We start from the raw sequence: 12,792 nt of genomic DNA on the forward strand, positions 1-12,792 counted from the left end.
AACATGGAAGGTTGTAGGCTAAATTGCCCAAAAAGCTGGTATCCAATTAGGAAGATTTCTGCACTGATTAATCTCTTACAGGTCAACAAAATCAAATGCTGGTCTAATGTTGGACCAGTCATGTTGCTACCTCGCCTGTGAGTATTTTGGGGATATTAGTGGAGCATGACAGCAACCAGCTTTTAATGCAAGATAGGGCAGGAAGGCCAGAATGAAGAGAGAGAAAAAGGGCTGGTGGACCCTGTCTTGTGCATCTGGTGATGGAGAAAGTGGATGATTGCTCTTCAAGGTCTGGAGTCTGTTGTAACTGCAACTGAAAAAAGCATTAAGTTTCTAGGCACAAAGAAGATTTTCTTCATGGCAAAAATGGTTAATATTGTAACAAAGACTGTGGAAAGTCAATTGTGATCTTTTGAAAAGCTGTGACTTAAATTCAGAATGTGAATAAAATGCAAAAGTAAGGAAGAAGTGAATCCTGTTCCTAAGCATAACTCTCAGCATACCCTCACTGAAAAGCAATATTCCCCACCTCCACAGAACTGCAGCAATACCTGTATGAATAGCCTGCTAGCAGGTAATCATCCCATCCCAAAAAGACATCACAGGAAATATTGCATGTCTGTGTATAAATGCAGAATACAGTCCCCTTCAAGATACGCTTCACCTCACTCCAATGTGAGACACTTTCCAAGGATATAGCAACAGAAGGCCCTCCAGACACCTTGCAGGCAGCCAGTGCTGCCCCTTGCATGCACTTTTCTAAAGTCTACCCTGACAGCCAGCTTTCAGAGAATGGGAGATGGGCACAACCATGTGTTTGATGCACTGCCACTGCCAGACAGCAGATGATGAACATCACAACAGGATCACAACCATGGGTTTGCACCAAGCTGCTTCTGGTCTAAATGTTAGGATTGGATCAGTGATGCTAAAAGGCCAGCCTGAGGCTTCAAACAGTTCAGTTATTACTGGAAGGAAATAAAGTTTTGCTATGTTTGCATGCTTGTTTTTTCCTTAGTTATGCAAGTAATTTTGCAGATTTTTCAGGCATGTTTGCAACGAATTTTCCAGATTTCTCAGGCACGTTCACAAGTATCCACTGATGCAATGTCAAAGACATACATCTTAAAACTGATGGTTGCCATGATGAAGTCATGAAAAAAGATCAGTGCTGCCAATTAATTTAGCTGTCCTTTTGTGTGTGAGCATATATTCCTATTAAACAGCTCTTTTTTTCTTTCTTTTTTTTTTTTTTTTTTTGCTTGCACTGGTTAAGCTGTGTTTGTGGAAAGCTCCTGTTTGGCCTTTCCTCACCTTATATTCATTATTCTAAACATAGGTGTACAGGTTTTTGGTCTTTAAGTAGATCTGTGAGGCATTTGCAGTGAAAGTGTACATCATCCTTTGGGGTGGCATATGAAAAAATAATTTGTTCTCGTATGAACAGTAGTAGGTGGCAATATTTTGTATTACTGGAACGGTATTTTTCAGTAATGCCTCTCATGAGCCTGCAATAATTTAGGTCAGTGCCTTCAGGCTTTAAGTTTGACCTGTACCTTCAGTCTAGACCTATATGTCAGCTTGGGATTCAGGACTGTGCTTGAATCCAAACTCCCTAATTGTCCCTGGTGTTTATAAATTAGCGCCCACTTTGCAGAGAGCAAATGGCTGCCTGGGCAGGGAGGCTGAGGCACAGGCTGCTGCGAGGAGACCAGCCCACACTCAGGCTCAGCCCTGAAGCAGGGAGGGCATATCCCCGCTTCAGATCATACAGCTTTGAGAGCTGGAGTCCGTAATCAGACACAGATATTAAAAAAAGGCAGTATGCATCCTGGTACTCATATTTCCCCTCTTAAAGTGAACAGTTTTCTTTTTGCAACTCAGAAAGCATACCATTTATTCATTCTTCTTTTTTGCTGCATGCTTCGTGTTGGGACTTAGCTAAGGATGGTTCTGTCATTTTACAAGAAAGTCCATTTTTTCTTAAGGATTTTTGTTTGTTTGTTTCTTTCTTTGCAGGCTGTTTCCCCCATTTCCTGCACACATTCATTTAGTTGAAGATGTCCCTGCCCACAGCAGGGGGGTTGGACTAGATGATCTTTAGAGGTCCCTTCCAACCCAGACTATTCTATTCTACTCGATTCTATGATTCTATGATTCTGCTATCAAACAGGCATAGACCAATACTGTGTTTTGGTGTCTGAAGTGCAAAATCAGTAGCAGAATAGTCCGAGACTTTCCTACGCTGAATGCAGGCTAGGGAAAGGAGTTAAGTCTTTAGGCAGCCAAAGTGTCTTGCTGGTCTTTAAAATGAACAAGTAAGGTTTTCCTAGAGAGAGCATCATTTATTAACTAGACAGAAGGTGTCACCGAAAAATAGAAGTTTACTGTTGTTATCCTACTTTACTGATTTCTTTTTTTCATTTAAAAAAAAAAAAAAAGTCTAGCATCCTGGAATTTACAGAGCCTTACAGTTGTAGCAAATGGTGTCTTTCTGCAACACCAATTCAGGGCATTAGCGATGACAATTTGACCAGGATCCATTTCTGGATCTCTATCAACAGACTGTCATATGCAATCATGACAAAAAGAGAAAAGAAAAAAAAAGACTGTGCTTCCAGGCCTAACCCTACAACCAGTGAAGTGAACAAGAGCAGAATAAAAATCACATATCCCCCCTTATTTTTTGAGTGAATGATAGACATTTGAGAGGTACTTCCTGCATTACGTTTATTACTTGGTTTTAGCTTGTTATGAAGAAGCAATAAGAAACTTGGCACTGATTTCTTTTGGTATCTCAAGTGCTGAATCCAGCCAGAACAAGTATTCATGAATGGCAGTTTTAGACAAGGACTTGCATATCTTTTCTTCAAAGACCAATGCAAGGAAAAGAACATCTTAGGTGAGGATAGGAGGTTCTTTTAAGTGGGGAGGTGACAACTGCCTAATCCTTTAAACAGCAAATTGTCAAGAAATGTTCTGCAGAAGACTCTGGTTCAGTCTATCCTTCCTGCAAGTGTAGTTTGTGTCAACAGATACTTGCATTTTGTTTTTTCCTCAAAGGACTATGAAGGAGAGTTCAGAAAAAGGCCATTATATCTACCTGCTAGGGAGGAGTTGCAAGCGTAAATAATAGTGTCCAACTGATCATGGCTTTTAAGAGTAAGAGTGGTGCTGCCTGCCTACAGAGTAGGAGACTAGTATAAATCACTGAACACACAGAGATGTTAATAGTAGGTGGTCTGAGTTCTAGGTATTGCTTAGCTTTTGTGGGCTCAAATCCATTCTTACCACCTTCCAAAATTCACAGACTGACATTTGAGTACAGCACTTTACCTAACTAGCAGCTTAGGCAGAAATAAGACTATGCGAGTCCTGCCCAAAAAGTCAAAAGTCACTTTAGAAAATGAGATTTTGAATTCTAAGACATTAAGAAACTCCTGAAAAGTTTATGCAAAGCCTAGTGGCATACAACTTCAAAGCTTTGCATCAGAAATACTTTTGACATTTCAGTTTTGTGACAAGAATGCTGCAGTCTTGCTGCTGAAAAATAAAACCTTCACCAATGCATGAAAATAATGTATATCCAACCAAAATGGATGTGCCTTCCATGTCTTCTTACTACCTGAATTTTCAGTAGTATATATTTTGAGATTATTATAATTCCCATGGGGAAAATTATGAAAACTCTCAGCCTAGGATATTTTTGACTGAGACTAACAGCTTTCTTTGGAGCATTTAACAAACAGTGAGCTTCTAGGATAGCAGTTCTTGAGCATTAAAGCGATTGTGACTGACAGTTTAAAAATGACAGATGAGAATACCTTAGACTCTTTATTTGCCAATGAGACTCAATGCTAGCTGGATAGCTAATACTGAAACCCTAAGATTTCTTTGAAGATTCCTGTTTTGCCCCTAGTGACATATGTTCCACCCATAAATAAATGTTTTCCTTTTGGGCACCTTTGCTCTCAGAGCCTAAAGCTGCAAATTACCCCTGAGAACAGCATTTCTTTTTTGAGGAGGTGCTGTATTTTAGTGGGATTGTCTCTGCAGGAGGGCTGGAAGGGAAGTCCCTGGCAACTGTGAGTACTGGCTGTGCTCTAAAACCCACCTGATACTGAAGTCCTTACCAGAGCACGCAGGTTTTGAAGCTGGATTCTGAGAGAAGGAAGTATAAAGCTCCTTGTTTCTTTGGAGCCCTGTTCCAAGACTGACAAGCACAGTTGCTATAAGAAGGGGCTAGAAACTTTGTTATTTTAAATTCAGACGTCTTTGTGCAGTGGAATGTTAACCTCGCGACTGAAGAAAATTACATCACAAAGAAGAGAAGTCTGCGGTACTTTGAAAAGCACAGATGACAAAATAGGAGAAAATATCTGCTAAGGTTTATAGAACAAGAAAAAAGAAAGATACTTGATCCTAATATGATTTATTAGTAACAGTAATGTTACAAAGATGTTACTGAGACATAGCATTAGGGACTTTTTTCCTATGAATGCCATCTCTAATGGCAGTCTCAGTATCCTCAAAGAGATCAGAGTACAGAATACATGTTTTTTCCCCCTCGGATCTACAAAACATGTATTCTAGTTAAGGAATGTCAAGAAAAAGAAATAGGAAATGTTATGGAAGAAGAAAGAAAATACACAGAAAAGATCCTTTGTCTTCTCTTTTCCCCTGTCTTTTCATTCTTTTCTCCTTTACTTCTGTCATTCCTTTACAGAGGGAGGAACAAATCACTTAGTTGTAAACATACATAAGCGGGTAATATTTTAATTTCTTTGGCTGACAGGATGTACAGATAAAGAAAACCCACATGCAGGGTGCACTGAAGTCATCATACTGTGAGTGTGGGACTAGGGTTAAAGGGACTAGGGCTATAGGGGCAGTCCTTTGGCCTCTGCCAGGGTTGGGCTCCCTGAAGCAAGAGAAGAGGGCCAACAACTCATAGTCGATGTGAGAAGAAGACGTCAATTCAGTTTCCACTGCAGAAGTAAGAAGGTGGATGGATGTATTCCGCTAAGCTGCCAAAGAGATAGGGGTTTTTTGGTCAGCAGAGCGTGGTAAATTAGAGACAGGAAAAGCACTGAAGCAACACTGGGGCTGCATGTTCAAGAATGAATATCCTAAGCAAAAAAAGCAATATTTGTAAAGTCAAGCAGAAAGTGTCTAGTTACAAGAATAGTTGAGAGACAGACAAATAACAGGATATGGCTGGTAGAATAAATAGGCGAGGAGTCTAGAGGCGTTTCCATGAGTCACTGCTGGGCTACATACAGTAACCAAAACGGCACAGAGAAATGATTCAAGGGGATGCAAGGGAAGTGGATGCAGAAGAAATAAAAAGGAGGATAAAAGCATTGTAAGGCTGAGGAGACAGGGGAATGGATGAGATGGAATGATGTCATGGAGAGATACCTTTCTTGGCCAGACATGTGGAAAATTGAGGTACATAGATATAGTTCTGTTTATGATCCACTGCCGGCAACTGCTTGTTTACAACACTGAGGGTTAAGATGACAGCTGTACCTTGACATGACAGGAAACCTTATTTCACAGTAAGTCTGACTGGTCTGGCAAGGTATGACGTCTGGTAGCAATGGAGGTCTGAAGAGACTTTTTAAATCTAGTACACATCTGAAAAGAACCAAAGCGGAAAAGGAAGAATATATCTTTCTTTTTCAGGTTTATGGTACTGAAAAAGAAAGATCATTTTTTCCAAGAATCATTGCTAGATGCTGGTGGAAGCAAACAAAATCAAATGGGCATCTTGAAAATCAAAGCATATTTTAAAAGGAAGGATTTGTTTTTATCCTTACCAGGAGTAAAAGCTGGAATGAACCTGAGCCTACTGTTACCATGTAAGTGTCTGAAATGAAATAAACAGTTTCCTGACTGAACGGCTATCCCCATGGCAATAGGAGAGGATCTTGCACATTAAAGACTGAAAGGAGTGAATAGATGAGAAAGAAGCACAGTAGATCCTGACACAGCCCAGGGTACAGCATGTATCCTTAGAACTGAGCTGTGAAGGATACATGCAGAAGGAACAGTCCCTGTATTTCCAGGGTTTATCAGTAATATGAGATAGGACTACACTGCAAGTCAGGCAAGGACAAAAAGAACCCTTGTTAATTTTAGAAGCACGGGGATTATTGTGTGGAGCATTAAAGGTGCATTATTTAATGGGTGCCTAAAACTTTTATTAACTGTTCTTCACTTACGTTTATTTTCTGTTCCATGGCTCAAACACAGCCCTGGATAGTTACCAGGATAAACTTGAAGGCCAACAGGAGCTGTGCCTATTTATTCCAGGGTTGGAAGGAGCTCTCTAGCTCCAGCTCTAAACTGAATAACCCTTGCGAACGTGCAGCAGCGCTCTGTAGGAATTACTGATTTATTTTTTTTAGTTCTGCTGTAAAACAGGAAATGAGAAATAAAGATGTCATTGGCACCAACCAAATCCTAAGTTCTTATTTTGGCAAGAACAAAAAAAAGATGTTCTGACACAGAATGTTCCCATTTGGCACAAACGAAACCATTAAGGTATTTGAAAGAAAAGCCAAAGAAATAAAGCATTAGCTTCATAAAATATGATGTGGCAATTTCATGCCTTTTCTCCATAGGTTCAAGGATCAGGTTTCTCACCCAAGCTATGACCGGCTGAATTGTCTCCTCTCCTACATGCCCCATATCCTTGCAGAGTAGCCCACTCTCCAGCCTGGTAGGACAACTCTAGGTTGAGCTTTCTCTCTAATCCCTGTTGATATTCTTACATTCCATTAGAAAAAGGATATATATATTCTTTATATCACAAAGTGTGAGTGAGGGCAACTTGTTTGCTTGGTTTACACCAGGAAGGTAAGAGGGCAGGTTTCAGTTCCCTCAAGCAGAAAATGGAACTTAATTTGCATCTCTAGCATCCTGCATATTCCTGAAAAATCCTGAAAAGCTCTGGTTCTTGAGCCCTTGTGTGACTGGGGAACAGTATTCCTTTTTCTTTTATTCTGGTTTTGTGTGTCTGGTGCTTAAAGCAAACAAACCAACCCACTTAAAGCCTTTCAATACAGCTGGACTGAATTTGTTATTTAAATTCAGGTGGATTGAAATCCTAGTTTTACCAATTATTATTCACTAGAAAAAAAATCTACCCAGCTAGTGTTGAGAGGGAGTAAAGTCTCCCCAGATGATCTTTACAAATCTCTCCAAGCTCATATTCAGTGGGCAACACCCTGGTCTTGACCCCTCCTTCCCCCCTGCAAAGTCTCTCACACAATAAAAAAAGGAAAGGGGAGATGATGGATTTTCTCCCATAAGCAAAAGTATCCTCTGAAGTAATTTATTTTCCCTGATCCTTTTAGCCCTTTCACTGTTAGTGAAGCTAGCGTATGCTACCTTGACACAGGGTCAGGGGAGGGTTGTGATAAGATGTCTCATGTTTTAAGATCACTGGACCATCCTAAATTTACATACATTTATAAAAACAAAAAGCTGAAGCAATAATTGGCCTGGTCTTAATTTCCTCCACAGTCAGCACAGTTAGTTGCACATTCAGATTTAAAGGCAGAGGCTGGAAATAAAATAATCAATTTTGGTAGTGCTATATGACATCTTTGGAAACCTCAGCGGAAAGAGACATTCCCCAGCAATCCATAGTTGCAGGGATCAGTGTGAACATTTATTTTAAATTGCCACACAGGATCTGAAACAAGAACTTAGAAATCAGAGTGATCAATTTATTTCAGATGACCTTTGGTTTGTGAAGGTTTTTCACTGAAAGCAGTTTAGCTACAGGAGAAAGCACAAATAGCTACTTTTGCAAGCTTTGCGTGACAATGCATAAATACAATGCGTAAAGAATAATAAGGTTACAAAGTCAAGCAGTCTAATGGAAGAAAAAAGCAAATTCACAGAATCATAGGATAATCCAGGTGGGAAGAGACCCCAGGAGGTCACTAGTCCAACCTCCTGTTCAAAGCAGGGTCAGCTAGGGGATCAGACCAGGTTGCTCATGGGTTTATCCAGATGGGTCCTGAAAATGTGCAGTCCCCAGGAAACCTGCTCCGCTGCTGGGCTGTCATCACAGTGTAAAAGTTTCTCTTTCCATGCAATCTGAACCTCTCTTGTTGCAATTTAGGTTCATTCTCTCTCATCCTGCCTGTCTCTGTCTTCTTGATGACCTCGTCATAGGTCCTAGAAGGCTGCTTGTAGGACCCCCTTAAGATTTCCCTTAATTAACTTTAGAAAACTTAATTAAACTTTCCTCCTCAACTTTATTTTATTTTCCTTGTGTATATGCATATGGCATGTGCTATGATAGAGTCTCTAATTACCTGAACAAATGCTACTTCTTTCTCAAGATTTCATCCTCATTTACTGAAAAGGATGGATGGCATCTTACTTATGGGGTAGCAACCTATTAAATTTTTATTCTGCATTGTTCATCATGTGGTGTCATTCCTTGTTTACAGCACACTCTTAAAATTAGCCCCCTAAGGAGGTTTTTCTCATTATCATTAATTCCCTCACAGGTTTCTAATCGTATTGACTGTGAGACCTCTGTGGGAATTGGAATTTGCATTACATGAAATTACATAGAATAGTGTTGTATTTTTAATTTCTGATTTAGAAAACGAAGAAAAATCCTCCTGCAAAACATTTTTAAATTAGAAATTGACCCATTTATGTGGAATAGCTCAGACTGAACAAAGCTGTAATTGTTAACTGATTTGTTTTCACAATTTCATAATTTCAAATACCAGGTGGCCTGAGGGTGTATTATGCTTATTTTACAAGTAGGAAATTGAAGCACAGAATAAGAAAGTTCTAGCGCAACCATATATTTTGTATGTCTAAACTGAAACACCTGAGAATGTGGTTAAACAGAGAGCTGAGAGAATTTTACGGAGTCCTGAGCCCTTGAGCTCTTCCAAATAAAGAGATGAACACTTGTGAACCTTAAGGAGATTATGATGCTCTAGAAAGAGAATGGAAGGGACTTGAGACTTCTCTGTTAGTCTGTGAAGGTCTACACAGGGACAAGCATCTTGACTTAATTACATTTCCAGCTGTTTTGGAGGACAGAGTGCAGCTCATACATCTGCTGGGAAGAACTGCCAAAAGTTGACACTCTGCTTACAAGTCCAGTGCAAAACTAAAAATAAGTGATGGTTTTCTGATTTGGCTAGTCTGCTCCCAGACACAGCAGGTTTTGGAGGACAACACACAGAGGAGGCCAGCATCTCTGCTCAGAACAGCATCCGCATCCTCTGCAGTGGTGGTGACATGTGGCAGGGCATGGTCCCCAGCTCCCCAGGACCATCTATCCCTGGCACATCAGAGACCTCAGACCAGAGTGAGCTCCTAAGGGTGCATGCAGCTCTGTGGCCGGGGGCTGTGGAGACACCAGAGGCCTCTCACCAGGGGCCCAGCTTAGACGTGCTCCTCACCTGTAGCACATGGGTGTCGGGGATGGCCCATGCTGCCAACTGAGGGAGCTGCAGGAGGGGGTCCACAGGCTGCGCAGCATCAGAGCTGGCAAACAAGAGATTGACTGGAGCTTCTCCAAAATCCTGTAGGTACCAGAGCCTGAACCCCCAGCTGCATCGACGGAGGGGGAGGCAGAGTCCATGCTTGTGGCACTAGGAAATGGAGACTGCTGTGATGGTGAAGGCTGGAAGCTGGTGACTTCTGGCACCAGGAGGATGGCTCCAGCCCCATCTGCAGATCTGCAGCTCCAGAAGGGGGTCAGTGCCCTAGCAGCAGAGGATAGGCTGTGTGCTGTGTCCATGAAGCCTCTGATATGGCAGCATAAGATGGTGAAATTCAGGATCCTGAGAAAAAAGAGCAAAGCGAGGAGCAGGATCACAACCCTGGACTTCAGGAGAGCAGACTTTGGCTTGTTCAGGGATCTTCTTTGAAGAATCCCATGGGATACAGTCCTAGAGAGAAGAGGAGTCCAGGAAACCTGGTCTGTTCTAAAGGATCCACCTCCTTCAAGCTTGAGACTGGTCCTTCTCCACATGTAGATAGTCAAGAAAAGGTGGCAGGAGGTCTGCATGGATGAACAAGGAGCTCCTGACAAATCTGAAACATAAAAAGGAAGTGTACATAAGGGGAAGCAGGGACAGGTCACACTGGAGGAATATAGAGGGAGAGACTATTTGAGTGAACAGGGATGGGGTTAGGAAAGCCAAAATTCACATGGACTTGAATCTAGACAGGGATGTAAAGGGCAACAAAAAAAGCTTCAGCAGGTACAACAGCAGCAAAAGGAAGACAAGTGAAAATGTGGGCCCACTGTTGAATGGGGCAGGTGACCTGGTGACAAAGGACACAGAAAAGGCTGAAGTACTCAATGACACTTGCCCTCTGTCTTTAGTGGTAAGAACAGCCTTCAGGTATCCCAGGCTCCTGAGGTGAGTGGGAAATTCTGGAGCAATGGAGACTTACCTATGGTGGAGGATGATCACATTAGGAGGCATTTAAACAAACTGGACATGCACAAGTCCATAGGAACTGACAGGATGTGCCCATGAGTGCTGAAGGAGCTGGCTGGTGTCATTGTGAGACCACTCTAGATTACCTTTGAAAGGTCATGGTGATCAGGGGAGGTTCCTGAGGACTGGATGAAAGCAAATGCCACTTCTGTCATCAAGAAGGGCAAGAAGGAGGATCTCAGGAACTACAGGCCTGCCAGCCTCAGCTTGACCCATGAGAATATCCTGGAGCAACTCCCATGGGAATATCCTGGAGCAACTAATCCTGGAAATCATATCTAAGCATCCAGGGCAAGATGGTGGTTGGGGACAGTCAGTATGAATTTACCAAGGGGAAATCATTCCTGACCAATCTGACAGCCTGCTATGATGAGATGACTGGCTCAGTGGATGAAGGGAGAGCAACAGATGTTGTTTATCTTGCCTCTGGTAAGGGTTTTGACACTACCTCTCATAACATCCTCATAGACAAACTGAGGAAGTATAGATTACATAGGTGGACAGTGAGGTACTGTGGCTAAAGTGCTGGGCTGAAAAGGTTATGATCTGTCTGTGGCGTAAAGCCCAGCTGGAGGCCCGTCACTAGGGATGCACCTCAGGGGTCAATACTGGGGCCAGTGCTGTTTAACATCTTCATTAATGATCTGGAGCAGAGTACATCCTCAGCAAGTTTGCAGATGATACAAAACTGGGAGGAGTGGCTGATACATCAAATGGTGTGTCACCATTCAGAAGGACCTTGGCAGGCTGCAAAATAGGGCCAGAGGTTATCTCATGAAGTTCAGCAAAGGGAAATGCCAAGTCCTGCCCCTGGGGAGGAATAACCCCATGTGCCAGTGGGGATATACCTCCATGCTGGGTGCCAATGGTTGGAAAACAGCTTGGCAGAAAAGGCACTGGGGGTCTTGGTGGACACCAAGTTGAACATGAGCCAGCAATGCACCCTTGCAGCAAAGAAGGCCAAAACCATCCTGGGCTTCATGGTGGGGAGATTGCCATCAGGTTGAGGGAGGTGATCCTTCCCCTCTACTCAGCTCTGGTGAGACACATCCAGAGTGCTGAACTGAAGTCTGGGCTTCCCTGTACAACAGAGACATGGACATACTGGAGCAAGTCCAGAAAAAGGCCACAAAGACAATGAAGGGATTGAGACAGTATGAGGAGAGCCTGAGAGAGCTGGGACTGTTCAGCCTGGAGAAGAGAAGGCTCAGTTGCATCTTACCAATGTATATAAATACCTGATGGGAAGTAGTAAAGATGGAGCCAGACTCTTAGTGGTATTCAGTGACAGGACAAGATGCAATGGGCACAAAAGAAAATAAGGGAAATTCCACTTAAAAATAAGAAAAAAACACTCTACTGTGAGGGTTATCGAGCACTGGCACACATTGCCTAGAAAGATTGTGAGGTCTCCATCTGTGGAGATGTTCAAAACCCAACTGGACACAGTCCCTGGCAACAGGCTGTAGCTGACCCTGCTGTGAGCAGGGACTAGATGATGTCCAGAGGCGCCATCCAGCCTCAAATGGTCCATGATTCTGTGATTCTATGACTTTTTTCTCTCTGAATCTGACATTTCAATAAACACTTCACAGACAACAAAATAGGTGGAGCTTGCTTTCATTACAGGTCTGTCTTTCTGTTCCCCCTTAAAATATTCTCAGAAACCTCTTGCTTGTGGTCTTTTGGGTCTTCACGGATTTTGTGGAGTTTTCTCCATATATTCTAAAGTGTAGGTCCTGGACACTACCACTACTCAGGACCTGTGTGGAGTTATGCTCAGGCCAAAGTAAGGTGTATATATAGTCCATAGTCCTGTCTGTGTTCTCAATGACAGATGGTGAGAAAAGGCTATCATAAGGTCATGCTTCCCTTGCTGTACCTTTGCTGCCCCAACTTCCTGCAACCTGGCAGTTGGCGGTGTTTTTACCTGTGTCTTTAATGGTTCTCAGTAGTCTCTTCACCCATGTATTTATCGAAGTAAATTTGAACCAACTTATCTTTCCAGATTCCCTAACGTCCTGCAGCAATCATTCCACAACACTTATGTTTTTGACTACATCTTTTGCTTTAAAGTTGCTGCTTAGGTTCATTTCTTTATTCCTGTGTTGTGACTAGTGAATAATCACTTCCCTTTCATGTTCTTCATGGTGCTAATGATTTCATACACTCTTAAAATATTCACCTAAGTAATCTTTTTCTGTGCTAAAGAATGCTAATCTATCTACTTATAAGCAGTTGTTTTATACTTCTACTCATCCTTGCCACCTTCCTCTGTGGCCTTCCAGGG

Source organism: Aptenodytes patagonicus, chromosome 3 (assembly GCF_965638725.1).
Source record: "Aptenodytes patagonicus chromosome 3, bAptPat1.pri.cur, whole genome shotgun sequence".
Taxonomy (NCBI): Eukaryota; Metazoa; Chordata; class Aves; order Sphenisciformes; family Spheniscidae; genus Aptenodytes; species Aptenodytes patagonicus.